The 17731-nt window shown below is 39.4% G+C and overlaps 1 protein-coding gene across 10 annotated transcripts in view; it reads right to left on the bottom strand.

Annotated features, from left to right (window-relative positions):
- The window catches only part of LOC129732556 (suppressor of lurcher protein 1), a 172231-nt gene extending 166966 nt beyond the window's left edge, over window positions 1–5265 (bottom strand). For 7 of the 10 annotated variants that reach the window (XM_055693616.1, XM_055693608.1, XM_055693585.1 and 4 more), the window contains exon 1: window positions 5112–5265. The gene's annotated coding sequence lies outside the window, so the exon portion shown is untranslated. Of the gene's footprint in view, window positions 1–4859 lie in introns of all 10 variants that reach the window. The other 3 variants (XM_055693578.1, XM_055693562.1, XM_055693535.1) reach the window with 1 other exon arrangement.
- Between the last annotated feature and the right edge of the window lie 12466 nt (window positions 5266–17731).

The following is a 17731-nucleotide window of genomic DNA, read 5'->3' on the forward strand; positions in this document are numbered from 1 at the left end:
GGCAGTTCATAAGCTTCTCCTCGTTTTTTGTTAAGAGAAATCAAAAGTGAAACTGCCATCCACTTTTTTGGGACTGCTAAGACTAGTTTTAATCAATTTAATCCACCACCAATTCTGCCGCGCAGTAGTTGGAGTTTTCATAACCGCAGTCAGAGCTTTTTTTCCTGATAGAATAGGCTTCCTTAAGCATTCTCTCGCCTAGATGCATGAGATCAACTCTAGATCCAAGATAGCGAGTTTCGGTATCTGTAAAACAGTCTAAAGTTGCTAAATAATATCTGAAATGGGTGTTTCCAGAACTATAATGATGCCCTGAAGTCGGATACCGACCCAAAGGCTATTTTGACATCCATGATGATGATGGCGACTTTAGGTTTCGTTAAGTGCAATCTTGAAATCCTAGACGTCGCATTTTGAGCAAATTATCATTGAGGCCATTTATTTGGAAGCGTTTTCATAAAAAATGTCCTAAATTTTATATATTTCTAATCGTCAGTTTTAATTTGGCTTGAACTGTGCACAGATGTTCTTATGGGTCAAAGATGTCGTTTCGTGCTGTTAGCATTTTTTGTTTGGATAAGGACTAAATTTTTAGAAAGGTACATTCATGTTTACATCTTATTTTCCATTGTTTCGTTTTTCACTTCCTGCCGGTTTTGTTTTACCTTTCTCCGCTCTTATTTGCTTCGTTATTTCCTATTTTTTTTCTTTTGCTGTTTTTGTGATTTTTATGATTCTTTTTATACTTTTTCGTTTTTCTCCCTTTTTACCATTTATAGTGATTTTCCCTTCATATTTTTCCTATTTCCAGTTGAGTTCTATCTGTTAGTTTTCTGCTTCTGTTTGTTTTCAAGTAACTTAACCTTACACTTTAAACTAGCCTAAGTTTTACTCTTACCTAATTCTTTTTTTCCATTTTTCTCTTACTTCCTCGTAATGTAGCTGTGTTTCTAGTGTTTGTTTTCTTGCTTCTGTTTTTCATTTATCCGTTCTTCACTTCCACTTTAACATTTATCTTTGTCTTTTGGCCTTTTCCCTCTACCATATCTTTTTTTCTCTCGTCTAATTTTTATTTTGACTCTTTATTTCAGTCCTCCACCTTTGGTTTCCATCTTCGGTTATATGTGGATATTTTAAATATTTTCTACCTCGTTTTCGTTTGAAACTGATTCTTTTTTTCCTGTAGGTTTTTGGTAGTTTTATTCGCTTTATTCAGTTCAATTAATTTTTTTTGTAAATTTTTGATAGTTTTATTCACTTTATTTTGACTTCTTCTCCTCTTCTTTATGCTTTCTTTTTGGTTTTTAACTTTATTCTTTCGATTTGTCTTTTACTTTCGCTTTCACCTTATCATATTTTCTAACCTTTTTTAGCATCGCTATTTTTCTTTTTTGATCATATCTTATTTGTTCCATTTTCCGTTACAAATGTTCCTTTTTCCGTTTTTTTCTATACTTTATACTTTTTTCAATGTTTCGATTTGTATTTGTATTTTTTATTTTCATATTTCATTTTTTTTAACTCGCCTATGTCCAATGCAATTCTTGCTTAAATTTTCCTGGTTTTTGTAAAGCTTTTATTTGCTTCACTTCTTCAGACCCTCGTGTTTCTCTTTTCCGTTTTCTATTTAGTTTTTTGTTACTTTCTTTTATTCGGCGTTTACTGTTATTTGAATTTTCCTGCAAATATTTTTTTATCAAAGTTACACGATGATTTGATTTGATCATACTTTGTTGTATTATCTTGATCTTTAATTTTTTACTTTTAATCTTTTTTGAATATTTTTTTTTTCATTCATTTGATCTTTTTTTATCAATTTCTCTTCACTTATTTAGATAATTATTATTATTTGTTCCCGTTATTTACTACTTTTCCCTTTCTTTCTTGATTACTTTGTTCACCTAACATATTCAATTTCCTCTCTTTTGCTTCTATCCTCTTAGTTAGTTTTTCCTGTACTCTTAGTTAATAATTCTTTCCCTTAATTCTATTTTCCTTTGCATTTTCCTGTTTACCCTTCCTTTTTCTTGTTTCGTCGTCTTTTTTGCCTATATCATTGAATTTTTTCTCTTCTCATTCTTTGTTATTTCAATCCTCTTGCCGTTTCTCTTATCATTTTTCTTATACTTTTACCGTTTTTTTTTCATTCTCTGTTTTCTAATTTCCTCTCATTCTCAGTTTCTTAAGCTATATAAAAATTTTGTTCGTATTTTTAATTTTTATTTTGTTTCATTTTTACTGAATTCGTTTTAAACTAGAATTTTTTTCTAGCGAATGTTGATCACATCACATTTTGAATTAAAAGTATTGAATATTTTAACATGCACATCTGAATAGGGCATCACTGAATAGGAATGGAACAAACACTATGCGGCGCAAACAAGTTTTGCACAGTCAGAGTGCTTGCAAGTTTAAGCAACATTTTACTTATGATTCCATCGCAAAACAAGAAAATATTAAATCTTCGATTATTTATTTGTTTTGCCCTTAAAAGGACAATTGTTGCTTAATCGGAAATCGGATATGATGCTGATGGCATCTTTGTGCAATTCCGACGGTATAATGAGGCACGAAAAAAGGCATTCTGACAACGCAGTGGAAAGTTGTTTTCACGCTGGAAATGATTGCCACAGGTTTGAGAGTCGTAGTTCTCTCAGGTTTGAGAGTCGTAGTTCTACGTCAAAACCCCAAAAATGTAATTATAAATTTATCTTTTCAAAAAATCCACTTTGTAAAAATCTGAGTTTTTTTCCAACGGAAACTACAAAATGTTAGCTTTACATTGATAGTTGTATGAACTTGGAGAAAAAAAATGAATAAAAACTTTCCAAAAACATTAATTTAATTTTTTTTACAGCGTATTTTTTTTTTTGGAGCAAAATTATTATCTAAACCTTTGCAAAGGCATCCAACCGATCAAACAAACCGTTTAAGCTCTAAAAATATTCTTATCATTGTGTTAGTCGACCCAGAAAATTGTTTTGTTTTTGAAAAACAAAGAAAAAATTGGAATTGTTCAATATATAATTTCTGCCAGGAGCTGAGAGAAGTACTCACGATCATGCGTCATTTCATCGGAAAAAGTGATGGTTGCGGGTAATTTAACCGACGGGTGTCGACGGTCAAAGGAGGTGAAGGAGAAAATGTCTAGCAGGAGGCCGAAGACAGCCCAGTTCGAAGTCGAGCTTAACACATGTAATAATAAACGCCACCAAATTCACCACAATTTAAAACAATGACAAATGATAAAAATAGTCAAAACGATTGATTAATAGACGATACACGTTGAGGTTTTAGACCATGGTATGAATTCGGCAGCGTAGTAGCAATCAACACAAGAAAAGAAAAGTGCAAGTTAGCGTATGACAGGAATGCAAATATCTGAGCTATAATTATAAGAATAGGATTCCTACCTAGAGGCCAAGCCTAACTGGCCAATGCTAGTCATGTTCTTTAAAGAGACTTACATCATTTTGAAGTGGGGGCGGATGTAACGGTAACCTCGTTCCTCCCACATTAACCAATAGGGTTCCTGTCACTTTGAATATTTTTTCGCATTTCTCCATGATCAGACAACCATTAAAGGGTAGCTAACTTTTTTTAGTTTTTATAAAAAAAATTAAAACATAAAATTTATAATTTTGTTTTGATGAATAAAAATTTTTATTTTCACGGTGTATTATTATATCTGAAAAATAAAATTATTACCTACAACTTTGTCGAAGACGTCGTATCGATCAAACAAACCGTTTTGGCTCTAAAAGTCATCAATAATACTCTTTTACGTAAACCTTTTTCAAAAATTAGTCGTGTCAATACATATAGCTCAAAATACCATCTTTAGACAATAGGAACATCTGTGCAAAGTTTTAGTCAGTTCTAACTCGGTCTTTCTCACGTACTTATTTACCTTACACCCACATGCACTCACTCATTCACATATCCACTCACTTATTCACTCCTTCGTTAATTCTTTCATCCATTTCTCTCACTTTTGCTTCACTATTCGCTTCAGTGTAGTAACAATTCTTATGCTATTAAACTATTTTTTTTATTGTTTTTCCAACCTCACTGTCTTTTTCTTAATATATTTTTATTATTTTATGGTTTTTAATTTATTAAACATTTTCTGTTTATGCATCGTACTCTCGTTCTCCTACATATTTTTTAGTGTTTTCTTTTTTTTTTTCTCAGAGAGCTTAACCATTTAATCAGACTTTTCTTTGTTTAGGTGAATTTAAAGCAATTTTGATATTCAGTGAAATCACTTTCCGAATTAACTAAGCAAATACATCGCTTGTTGGTCATAGTCCAGCAGAAACTTATGGGAAAGGTGGCCTTAAGAGCTCAGGGTAAATTTGCAATTCGTATGCACCACAACATTGATAACAACATTCGATACTGTTTTTTATTTCCTTCTCTGATCGCAAACAGTAAACTAATTATAATGGGACTATTTTTTCCCGTTATCTATTATCACAGAGTGGACCAAAATAATCGGCCGCTTCCTGATTTTGACAAAATAAACATTAACGTTTTCCCTTCATTCTATCATTATTGCATTTTCCCGTTGTAGCACATTTAGCTTTATATATGAACACAACTCACAGCACAGACAAATGGAAACGCCATTAACGATGTGCGATACTATCCTGATAACAAATATGCCGTTAGAGTGGATGACAGAAAAAAAAATTGTTTTCGAAACATTCAATGAATATTTTAACTTTTTACGGCTTCCGGGAAGTTATTTCAAGCAGGTCTCTATAGACAGAACGGAAGCACTTGTCAGTTCTAACCACAACCGGTAGTTCTATTCAATTAGCCCCAGTGCCTTCCTGTTGAAACAATGAACTGACCACAGGTCACAAAACTGCAAACGCATTCGATCTCTACCCGGAAGTTGACACGTACGACACAAACAAAGTCCGAATTGTACTCATGCCGGTGGATTTTACATTCGTCCGTCGTTCTACTGTCCTACAGAAGCATTATTATCGGCTCGGTGCAAGCGACGAGAAACAATATCACCACCGGCGAGAGCTGGGGTTTGACGCATCCGAATCCGGTTCCGCCAGTCAGGGGACGAAACATGCAAAGCACATCCTTACATCCTGCTGGTTTTATGTTCCACTTTCGCCGAATCACACTACGCGGCGAGCCACAACCGTTTACGACGAGCGAGAATTCCGAATAGTAACGTGTGTAAGCAGCAGGGAGGGACCGTCAAAAACCGTCGTCAACCGTGCGGTCCGACAGTCGAAAGCAGACTGAGCTTTGAGCTTGGTGTCGTATTGCCACAGGACTGGGTTGCAGTGCTGTCGGATGCTGTGCTGTGACTTGGTCGTTACTGGCGGCGCCACCCAGGATTCCGGCACGCGCTCGCTCGGTTGCATTTTCTTTCCCTTTTACTGTGGGCTGGACTGGGTGGGGTGGCGAAGGTGAGGTAGTTTGGTTGGTGTCCAACAACAAGCCTATTTCTTTATCTGGCAGCCGTCGTCATCGTTTCTACTCGTCACAAGTTGATTGGGATTTAGAATGAGTCCGGGATTTGTTCGATTATTGGGAAAGTTTCCCTCTGGGTTCGAATTCGGCCCCAATTTGGTCGAGCGTCTGCTTTGTTTCGCTGTTTGCAAGTTTTTTTTTACGATTTATGGGAAAATCATGTCTTGAATTTGGGACATAAATTGTAGAGAAATAAATATTTAGATGTTACTGTTAAATTTGATTTACTCATGGCGAATTTATGTGGTATAAGAACAGAAACTTCCGAAATCAGCAGCAATTTGTTTACTTATATTCTCTATTTTTATTTTCATTCGAAAAAGAAATGTACTAAATAAAGACATTCTAATATCTGTCTGACACGTACGACACAAACAAAGTCCGAATTGTACTCATGCCGGTGGATTTTACATTCGTCCGTCGTTCTACTGTCCCATAGAAGCATTATTATCGGCTCGGTGCTGATATCTGATAGGGAAGCGTTTAATAATGATGAAACTTTTTTTTTTTTTAAATAGTTTATTTGACACGGCACGATACAATTTATGTTTAACTGAGCCAAGTACATTTTTTTTTTAAATTCTAAATTAGCAGGGAAAAGAGGGAGGCCTTTTCTTTATTCTCGCGGCCGACTACGAGCTAGTGGGGATTTGAGGTGAGAGGAGGGGTGTTACAATTTTGTTTTTAACTATTTTATATTACAGAATGTATTCATTTGTACGTGGCTAACCAGTGATGTTCTATTTGAGCAGTTTTGGTCTGAGGTGTCTGCGTAAACATAGAGATGCCGAGTCTTCGTTTTAGTGTCTCCAGCCGGGTGTATCATTCTCTTTCAAAATGTGACAGAAATTGTATTCTAGCAAATAGATAAAAGAAATCAAATTTTAATGCCAGCATTTTTTATAAACCCGTATAGCTGTGTCATGTACTGGAGATCACCGCTTCCCAGAATGTCTCTAACGGGTACGTTCGGTTGTTTTCCTCGGGCCCGAAGGGAATCTATAAGCTCGGACCTAACACCACAGTATTCGGTACACGACCAAACAACATGTTCGATGTCTTGGTAGCCATCGCCACAAACGCAGTGATTACTGTCTACAAGCCCTATACGAAAGAGATGCGTGTTTAACGTATAGTGATTGGACATAAGTCTGGACATCACGCGAATGAAGTCCCGACCTACATCCAACCCCTTGAACCATGCTTTCATCGATACCTTAGGAAAAATGGAATGTAGCCACCGTCCCAGTTCATCTGAGTTCCATGATGATTGCCAACTGTTGAGTGTTCTCTGACGCAAAATGCTATAAAATTCATCATAAGCAATTGGTCTTTCATAAATATCGCCATCAATAGCACCCACCTTAGCTAAAGAGTCAGCCTTTTCGTTACCCGGAATCGAGCAATGAGAAGGGACCCACGCTAAGGTAACCCGGTGATTTTTATCTGTTAATGCACTTAAAAACCGCCGTATTTTCCCCAGGAAATACGGGGTGTGCTTCACAGGCTTCATTGATCGCAGAGCCTCAATGGCACTGAGACTATCTGTGAAGATGAAGTAGTGATCTATGGGTAGGGTTTCGATGATTCCAAGAGAGTACTGAATAGCAGCAAGTTCTGCGACGTACACGGAAGCAGGAGCATCGAGTTTGTAGTGGACTCATCTAGATTAGATCCGTCAGTGTAAAACCTTTTATCATAACTAACATGTTTAAACTTATTGGAAAAAATCTTAGGGATCTCTTGGGGTCGCAATTGATCCGGGATACCAGAAATGTCTTGTTTCATGGTGGTGTCGAAGAATATAGCATTATTAGAAGTATCTAAAAGTGCGACATTGGAGGAATCGTATGAAGAAGGATGAATATCTTGAGCCATATAGTCAAAATATAAAGTCATAAATCTGGATTGAGATTGAAGGTCGACCAACCTCTCGAAATTTTCAATTACTAATGGGTTCATAACTGTGCATCGAATTAGCAACCAGTAAGAGAGATTCCAAAAACGATGTTTCAACGGAAGAATACCCGCTAACACTTCAAGACTCATCGTATGGGTCGACTGCATGCAACCCAAGGCAATACGCAAACAACGATATTGTATTCTCTCTAATTTTATAATGTGTGTGTTCGCGGCGGAGCGAAAGCAGAAACAGCCGTACTCAAGAACTGACAATATCGTTGTTTGGTATAACCTTAGAAGGTCTCCTGGGTGAGCACCCCACCAAGTTCCGGTAATCGTACGGAGAAAATTAATCCTCTGTTGGCATTTTTGTGTCAGATACCTAATATGACAAGCCCAGGTGCATTTAGAGTCGAACCAGACCCCGAGATATTTAGCGACTAAAACCTGAGAGATCGTTTTACCCGTTAGTAGGAGCTGCAGCTGAGCTGGGTTATGCTTCCTAGAAAAAACGACCAACTCGGTTTTCTCCGGAGAGAATTCGATACCCAGCTTAAGAGCCCAATCAGACAAATTGTCTAAGGTATCTTGCAATGGTCCTTGCAGATCGCTAGCCTCGCTACCAGTAATGGATACAACGCTATCGTCTGCAAGTTGCCTTAGCGTGCATGAATTTGCAAGACATTCATCGATGTCATTGACGTATAAATTATATAAGAGAGGACTTAAACATGAGCCCTGGGGAAGGCCCATGTAACTAATTCGGGAAGTTGTCGAATCGCCATGTGAGAAATACATATGCTTTTCTGACAACAAATTGAGCAAAACGTTATTCAAATTTGGTGAAAGTCCCTGCGAATGAAGTTTCGCGCTTAAAACTTCTACAGAGACAGAGTCAAAAGCCCCCTTAATATCCATGAACGCAGAAGCCATTTGCTCTTTTCGAGCAAAGGCTAGTTGAATTTCAGTAGAAAGCAACGCTAGGCAATCGTTCGTCCCTTTGCCCCGGCGAAAGCCAAATTGAGTATCTGAAAGTAACCCGTTTGTTTCGACCCATTTGTCTAACCGTAAGAGGATCATTTTCTCCATTAATTTCCGGAGGCAAGAGAGCATCGCAATCGGCCTATATGAATTGTGATCAGAGGCAGGTTTCCCGGGTTTCCGAATAGCAATGACTTTTACCTCCCTCCAGTCATGCGGAACAATATTTAGCTCAAGAAACTTGTTGAACAAATTCAACAAGCGTCTTTTTGCAGAGTCGGGTAGATTCTTCAACAGGTTGAATTTTATTCTATCTAACCCTGGAGCCTTATTGCTGCACGACAGGAGAGCCATTGAAAATTCCAACATCGAAAATGGAGGCTCTTCCGTAGTTACTAATAACGCGTCGCGAAAGGTTTTCTGTTCCGGTACAGAGTCTGGACAGACCTTTTTGGCAAAATCGAGTATCCAGCGATCTGAATACTCCTCGCTTTCATTCGAAACGTCACGGTTCCACATGCGCCTGGCGGTATCCCAAATAGTGCTCATCGCTGTTTCCCTAGACAACGCGTTTACGAACCGCCGCCAGTACCCGCGTTTTTTCGCCTTCACTAAGCTCTTCATCTGCCTGCCCAGTGCCTTGTACTTTCGAAGTAGGTTGACAGTGCCGTACTCCCGGTAGTCCTTATACGCCGCGGACCTTCGCGCGTACAGCTCAGAGCACTCTTTGTCCCACCATTTGTTGGGAGGGCGCTGTCTAATCGTTACCCCGGGTATCGGTTTCGTCTGAGCTTGAGTCGCGGCGTCGATTATCAGGCCAACTAAGAACGCGTATTCTTCCTCCGGAGGAAGTTCCTCGTGAGTCTCGATAGATTGCGCTATAATAGACTCATAACACTTCCAATCAATATTACGTGTAAGGTCGTAGGAAGTATTGATTGGGTTCGGGGGAGTTGAACCATTAGCAATTGATATAACGATTGGAAAATGATCACTACCGTGGGGATCGTTGATTACTTTCCACTGGCAATCTAGCGCTAGTGATGTCGAGCAGAGGGATAGGTCAAGCACGCTTTCACGTGCTGGAGGATTAGGTACACGTGTCGCTTCCCCAGTTTTCAAAACTGTCATATTGAAGTCGTTGATCAAGTTACAGATTAAAGAAGATCGGTTGTCGTCGTACAGCGACCCCCATAGCGAACAGTGAAAATTAAAATCTCCCAATATCAAGCGCGGGAAGCAACTCTGCTATATCAGTGAGATGCCTCTGTTCAATCCGCGCGGATGGAGGAATATATAACGAAACAAGGCATAGGTCTTTTCCATTCATATTCGTTTGAATGGCAACGACTTCAATATGCGAGATCGAGGGGAAGTCGATTCGGAAGAAGGAATAGCACTTTTTAATCCCTAAAAGTACCCCTCCACCGTGTGAGTCTCGATCTCGACGAATAATGTTAAAATCGTGTAAATTGAGTTGATCGTTTGAATTGAGAAAGGTTTCACAGAGCGCAAATGCGTCACAATTGTATGTATTTATTAAATGAGAAAATAGATCAAATTTGGGGATGATACTTCTGCAATTCTACTGTAATACAGTGATAAAATTCATAACCTCTTTCGCCGTATTAGTCATCGAAAGATATGATAGCTGAAATGAGGGGCCAAGTTGCTGCTAGTTGCTTAAAAAAGGTTTTCACTGTAGGAAGAAGGGCAAGAAGAATATTTTGTAGGGGATCTGGTATGTTGAATGTTTTAAATATCCAGTCCACAATATCAGAAAATTTTATGAACCCTGTTTCTTTTATGTCTTCTGATCGAGAAATGGGTGCACGAGGGGTTTTTGGTGCCCCAGGAAGCGGTGGGTACTCCTGGTTTGATTTAAAATTAAAACCGGGAGGTACTTGCTTCGGTTTTTCTTCACCGCTTCCTTTTTGGTTTATTGGTCGTTCCGCTAGGGGTTATCTTGCGACCTTTGCGAGAAAGATTAGGAGAGTTGAGCATTCTCCTCTTCCTAGATCCCTCTGGCAAGGCATAAGAACACCCTTCGACGGGATCGTCAGATGTACCCTCATCGGTTGGCAAAAAGGAAAAGATGTTTCCTGTCGAGGATGGCTCAGCCTTCTTAAGCATTTCTGCAAAAGAGCGCTTTGATCGTTCCTTAAGGGAATGCTTAATTTTTTCCTCGCGCTGTTTGTACGCGGGACACGCCGAAAGGTCATGCCGAGTTCCCTCGCAGTTAAGACACTTTTCAGTATCCTCACTGCAAGCGGTCTCAGCATGATTGCCTCCGCACTTGCTACAGCGTGCCTTGTTGCAGCAGTAGGTGGTTGTATGACCTAACTGCTTGCAGTTTTGGCAATGCATGACCCGCGGTACGAACAGGCGTACAGGCAGACGAACCCTGTCCAAAGAGATGTAGTTCGGCAGTGCGGATCCGGCGAATGTTACACGGAAGGAATCCGAAGAGAAGAATTTCTTCTTCCCTTCTTCGATGGATACTGAATGCAATTGCTTGACATCCAGTATCTTCACATCTTGAATCAGGGGGTTCTTGAAGCAGCCAACCCCGTGACGCAAAATGTCATCGACCGTGAGGCTTCCTTCGGTAACCACACCGTCGATCTCCACGTCCTTGGCAGGGATGTACACGCGGTACTCTCTCGTGAAGAGCTCGTAGCTAGCAATTGCGTTTGCTTGCTTCAAGCTACTCACAACAACTCGCAGTTGTTTGGTCTAACCTTTGTAATTTCGGTTACGTCCGAAAACTGTTTTGCCAGGTCTTTGCCGATTTGAATAATATTTAGAGGCTTCTTTATGGGCCTGAAGTAAACTACGAACGGACCTTTCGAAGCATCTGGGTAAGCTTTCACCCGTGTTGCCGGTACCCTTGGTACGGGGCTACGTAGCGGGGAAGGTAGAGGGGAATTGATGGGGGAGATCTCAATCTCTTCCCCATTTGTTTCCACATCCAGGAAATGTTGCACCTGCATGTCGTCCATTTTGCGGGAGCGTTACGCTCTACCGCACACAAACGGTAAATATTCGAATGTGGGGGGGGGGGTCAAGTAGTTGTTATTAAATTTTAAAAAACAATTTTTCAAACTACAATGGATCAAAATAAAAAAAGGCAGTAATACTAATACTGATAACAATAGTAATAATAATAATAATAATAATAATAATAATAATAATAATAATAATAATAATAATAATAATAATAATAATAATAATAATAATAATAATAATTATAATAATAACAATAATAATAATACTATTAATAATAATGATAAAAATTCTAAATACTTTACCGAACGTCTAAGTCACGACCTCACGGCTGATAGTAGGATTAATAGAGCGTCTCCGTAGAACAAACAATGACGATCCAGCTTCGTGTTGTGACACAGTGGCCGTATCCTACACGCGACCTTGTAGATGCCACTTGTAGTTGACTTCCACTCGCTCGATCGTATGGTGGTCCGTGCTGCTAGCGGGGTAACAGCAGTGCGGGAGAATTATTCTTGCTGATACATCAGCTGCGTATCAGATCACTGGCGGGGTAGCCTGCCCCTACCAGTGTGCAGAAGATGTTTCTGCCGATATACTACAGGCTATTGTTATCGCACAGCACAAGAACTATTCGACAAAAAAAAAAAACACCCGTACGATAACTCGTGTATTGTTATTTTGCGAACTCAAACGGAGATGAACAATTTGCGTCTAATCGAGACGAAAGCAAAACAACGAATGATGAAACTTTTTTATATGTTTTCAAATATTCAAACCATCCTGATTCAAGGCGTATTTTTAAAACTAGTTGAAGAAGTTTTTTATATGAACGTTTTGAAGAAGAATATTGTGCATTTAAATAAAACTTATCAAAACGTCGCTGATAAACTGGCAGTCAGGCACACTTCCGATGCTTATTTTTGTTGTTCTCGCAAAGTCGGAAGAAAGTTCGGAAGTCGGAAGTCCGACTTCCGAACTTTAATTTAGTGCTGGCGCCACAATTCTTCTCTCAGGAAAGTCGGCTACAGAGGGATGTGAAATGACAAAGGGAAACAGACTGTTGTGATGTATGAGAAAGGCTATGACGACAAAATGCAAGAAATGTTGTCCGATAAGAAAACGTACCTGGCCATCAAAGCGAATCCTACGTGGGGCCATCAGAAAACGAACAACAGCCTCGTTTCACGCCTTCAAAACGTGGTGCTAATCGATGCAAAAACAGCATACCGATTAAAAACGACCACAGCGCAATGTCCAAGAATATATGGTCTACCCAAAGTACATAAACCAAACATGCCACTCCGGCCGGTAGTCTCCAATATAGGAGCTCCGTCGTACATGTTGTCGAAATATGTCGGGCAAATACTACAGGCATCTATCAAGAGCGACTTTAACATTAAGGATTCGTTTTCATTTTGTAGCTATATTAACTCAATTCGATTACCAGAAAACTATGTCCTTGTATCGTTTGACGTTACATCGCTTTTCACTAGCATTCCAACGAACATGACTCCTGGCATTATCATTAACAGATGGCAGGATATACATAACGCAAAACAAGGATATCAACCTAGATTTATTCTCAGAGATACTAGATTTTTGTCTAATGGTAGCTACTTTCCATACAAAGGAAAGTTTTTCCGGCAGATCCACGGAACAGCCATGGGAAATCCGCTCTCACCGAAAATAGCGGACTTAGTGATGGAATCACTACTGGAAAACGTCGCTAGAAAAATTAGGTCCCCGGTACCAGTTTCAAAAACCTAAATTAATCCACCTAGCGGTCAGACCCAGCCTTTCTCATTCAAACTTATTATTTATGAAAATAGATTTTCACGAACGCTTCAATCCAAAAAATTTATATTCACTCTTAAGGTTCTAAAAAATATATGTTGTAATCTATACATCTAAAAATGCAGTCCGGTCTGTCTGTCTGTCTGATCCATATAGGCTCGAAAACTACCGAACCGATCGGCATGAAAATTTGTATGTATGGGTTTTTGGTGCCGATAAAGGTTCCTATGATAGTTTGAGACCCCTCCTTCTTCTGGAAGGGAGGGGTCCCATACAAATGAAACACAAATTTCTGCCCATCTCGAAAACTAATCAACTAAATGGAACCAAATTTGGCAGGTAAATGTTTTTAGTGGTAAAAAATATCATCATAATGTTTTGACACCCCTCCTTCTTTTGGAAGGAAGGACTGCCATACAAATGAAACGGAGATTTCTGCACATCCTGAGAACTAACCAACTGAATGGAACCAAATTTGGCAGGTGAATTTTTGAAGTAGAATACTTCTCTCAGAAAGTTCGGCTACATAGGGATATGAAATGAAAATCTAAAACAGAAAAAAGTGAAAAATATGTCCAATTTCAAATGCTAATAAATCGGTTAGTATTCAATGGATTTGCTTCGTTCTTGCAGCAATAGATTGAAAAATCTTCTAAGATTCTTTCCAAATGAAGATAATTGTAATTTTATTATTCAAACTATTGTACTATTGAAAATAGTCAAGCCTTGTCTAAACGAAAAATTCGACCTCTGATTGGTCGTTATATGATTGCTTTCCAAGCACGGTCGACAGAATCATATACCTTGCAATTGAATACATGCTATTTGGCCTTTTTAAGAGCCTGTTTCAGCCGAAGCCGCTCATAATAGTTCTAGACAGCGACAACAGCAGTCGTCCTTCCTCAGCAGCACCACCAGCCCTGTGGTTGGTCACCACGTCTCATGAGCAGCGCGGTTCTTCTCAGCATGTGTCGCCAGGCTGCCATTATTCCCCCCGTGTTGAGGCAGCATGAAGATTGCCATTAGAAAATCAAATTTTGAACATCGAAATGCCTTTTTCAAAGCAAACAAACTAGCCATTGAAAGTTAATAATTTTTGACAACGCATGCAAGCGTTCTATGTTGGATCCTAGCAATTTTAATCTGTCGCGCCCGTCTAATTCACTGAATGTGAAATAGCTTCCACAGTGCATGTTGTCCGTGTATTCCCCCACTGTTAGGGCAGCTTAAAGGTTACGATCAGCAGCCGATTTTGAACCGCCAAATGCCTTTTTCAAGGCAAATATACAAGTAATTGAAGGTAAATAATTTTCTGACGTCAACACAAGCAGACATTCTGTGCGGGATGCAATCAAATTCTGTTGTAGTTGTCTAATTTTTACTTTATTAAGTTAACCCCCCACTGTTGGGGCAGCGCAGAGGCTGTGATCGGCATAACCGATTTTGAATAACAAACTGCCCTGTTCAATCAATCAGCATGAACAGAATTTCATCGTCTCCCAGCTGCCAAGTTGCAACATGATGCAACACGCAACAGCAAGCAAACGAATTCGCTTGATGTTACAAGCCGCAATACGGTCAGGGGTTAAATCGTTGCGTGTGTGAGAGCACCATCGGTGTTTATTCGCTGGATACAAAAATCAAATGCGAATTGTGGAACAATTCGTCTAAGGCCTCTGCCATGGTGAACGCGACGGCGAGCGATGAGGCGAGAAACTTGCCGTAGGTAAATAAACAGCTCTCTTTACGACTGTTCATTTACCTACGGCAAGCCTCCCGACCCATCGCTCGCGTTCGTGTTCACTATGAAAGAGGCCTAAAGAACATTAGGAAATGGTACAACTGAAAAGAAAGGCGTGGCCTATTTCGTAGCACCCTTCGGCTATAAAAAGTGTTTCTGGGAAAATTAGCTACATTCATTAGTCGGTAGGTGAGCTGGATGGACCTCCACTACGTTGACAGCATTAGCAGCAGATATCAGCACTCAGCAGTAACAGAGGATAGCAGCGGGTTGCGCCTGTGGCTGCCTTCAAATCAAACAAATCACTTGCCCTGTGGTTGGTCACCACGTCTCAGGCCTCTGCCAGGCTGAACGCCAACGCGAGCGATCGGGCGAGATTTTTGCCGTGCATCAGCCGGCACTTCCTCTAATGGAAAAGTTGTATCATTTTGTTCAGAAGAATATTACTGTCGGTAATATTACAGAGATGCGATTGCATTATATCCGATATGGAATTGAACAATTGTTGTCTAATTTCCAATGTGGAAACACCTTTCTGTTGTGTTGGCCATGCGCATGACGCCTTTGCCAGGATAAACGCGAAAATCGACGCGAACCGATTCGCCCGGCCGTACGTTAATGTACAGCCGTAAGTAAAGCATTAACCTACGGCCGGGTGAATAGAATAGAATCCCTAACTACAATGCCGTTCCTGAATGCGAAACCACTATTTTCATCCATGCCGGTTGAGGGTTTCGGCCTTCTTCCGGCCTTATTTTGGCAACTACACAAGCATTCTTGATTTTGGCAATCAAAACTTCTGCTGGCTGTCTGATTTTCAGTGCGAAAACAGCCTTTAACTTTGTTATCAGAGTGCCTGACTACGATTTGGTAATATTGTTTGAAATAAATGTTTACAAAATTTTACAATATTCCTCTTTCTCCCATTCAATAAAACAGGTAATACGATGCCTTCGTCATACGCAAGTTCACCAAAACTCCCGCTATCGGCGTAACACAGAGATACAACCAGCGTCATATCCGATTTTAAATTCAACAACAAACTGTCCTTTTTGGGACAACCAAACAGATGAATTGAAGATTTAATATTTTCTCGTTCTGAGCTTTAACCAAAAGTTAATTATCTTAATTTGAATTCACATGTAAATATACTCTCACTGTTGAAACTTGTTTGCGCCGCAAAGAGTTTGTACTTTTCCTATTCAGTGAGGTCGTGTTTATATGTGCAAACTGAAATTGAGTATTCTACTTCAACCTTGCGGTCGTGGCTTTGCACACAACCCCCCTGTTTTTTAGAGGTAACAAATATGTGCATGATGGTTTGACACCCCTCCCTTTTTTATGAGGGAGAGGTCCCATACAAATGAAACACAATTTTCGCACAGCTCTAGAACCAATCAAGAAAATACAACCAAATTTGGTATGAGAATGCTTTGAGAGGTAACGAATATGTCCATAATGGTTCGACGCCCCTCCCTCTTTTGGAAGCACATGTTTCTGCACAAATTTCTGCACATCTCGCGAACTAATCAACTAAATGAAACCATATTTGGTGATTGAAAGTTTTTAGTGGTAACCAATATGTTCCATAATTGACCTCAGGCAACATTTTGGATTGTGAGATGGCAACATACGGTTTCTAAAAAAACAGCCAAAAATGGCCGATTTCCACCCAATGTAATATTATCCGGATCAAGAATGATACACAGGAGCTCAAATCGGCCACAGATACCATTTTGAATTCTAAAATGGCGACTTCCGGTTTCTGGAAAACAGCTGAAAATGACCAAATACCACCCAATATGAGTATCTTCGGAGCCAGAATGTTGCAAGAAGCTAAAAATTGACTTCAGACACCACTATGAATTGTAGGATGGCAACTTCTGGTTTCTGGAAAACAGCCAAAAATGGCCGATTTCCGCCTAACATGAGTATCTCCGGAACTAGAATGATACACAGCAGCTGAAATCGACCACAGAACCCATTTTGGATTCTAGGTTGGCGACTTCCGGTTCCTGGGAAACAGCCGAAAATGATCGAATAACACCCAATATGGGTGTTTCTTTAATCAGAATGACGCTCAGAGGCCAGAAATTATCTTAAATACCATTTTGAAATCCAAGACGGCGACTTCCGGTTTGTGAAAAACAGCTTAAAATAACCAATCAGGCACCACTTTGAATTGTTTAATGGTAACTTGTAGGAAACAGTCGAAAATAACCGAATAATACTCAATATGGATATCGAGATGATGTATAGAAACCAAACATTGACCCTGGACACTATTTAGAATTTAAAGACGACCACTTTTAGTTTCTGGAAAACAACCAAAATAACTAAATACCTGTGTCAGATTGATACCAGAAAATCTGCTGAAAATGACCGAATACCACCCAATATGAATATATTCAGAATTAAGGCGATGTACAGAAGCCAAAAGTCAAGGATAATGTCATTCCGATAAAACTAGTCATTTCAAACGATTTGTTATTTGACTTTGATCATATCCTATGGCCGATTCTCCGTGCATTTGCAGACTTTAAACACATCGCAAGGAATCAACGAATTTGGAACGTTCAAATAGTACGATACCGCATTTAAATTATATTGAGGTCACAAATATCGATCAAAGCAGGTATCGTTTTAAATGGTCTTTGAATTTCTGTTCTTTCCATAACTTTTGAGCCACATATCAAATTGTTATGAAATTTGTTATTTGTAAGTTTGAGAGATGACTCGTTCGTATGACACTAGTTATGTTCAAATAAGTCATGTAATTTTCGAGATAATAGATTTTCG

Source organism: Wyeomyia smithii, chromosome 1, assembly GCF_029784165.1.
Source record: "Wyeomyia smithii strain HCP4-BCI-WySm-NY-G18 chromosome 1, ASM2978416v1, whole genome shotgun sequence".
Lineage (NCBI taxonomy): Eukaryota > Metazoa > Arthropoda > Insecta > Diptera > Culicidae > Wyeomyia > Wyeomyia smithii.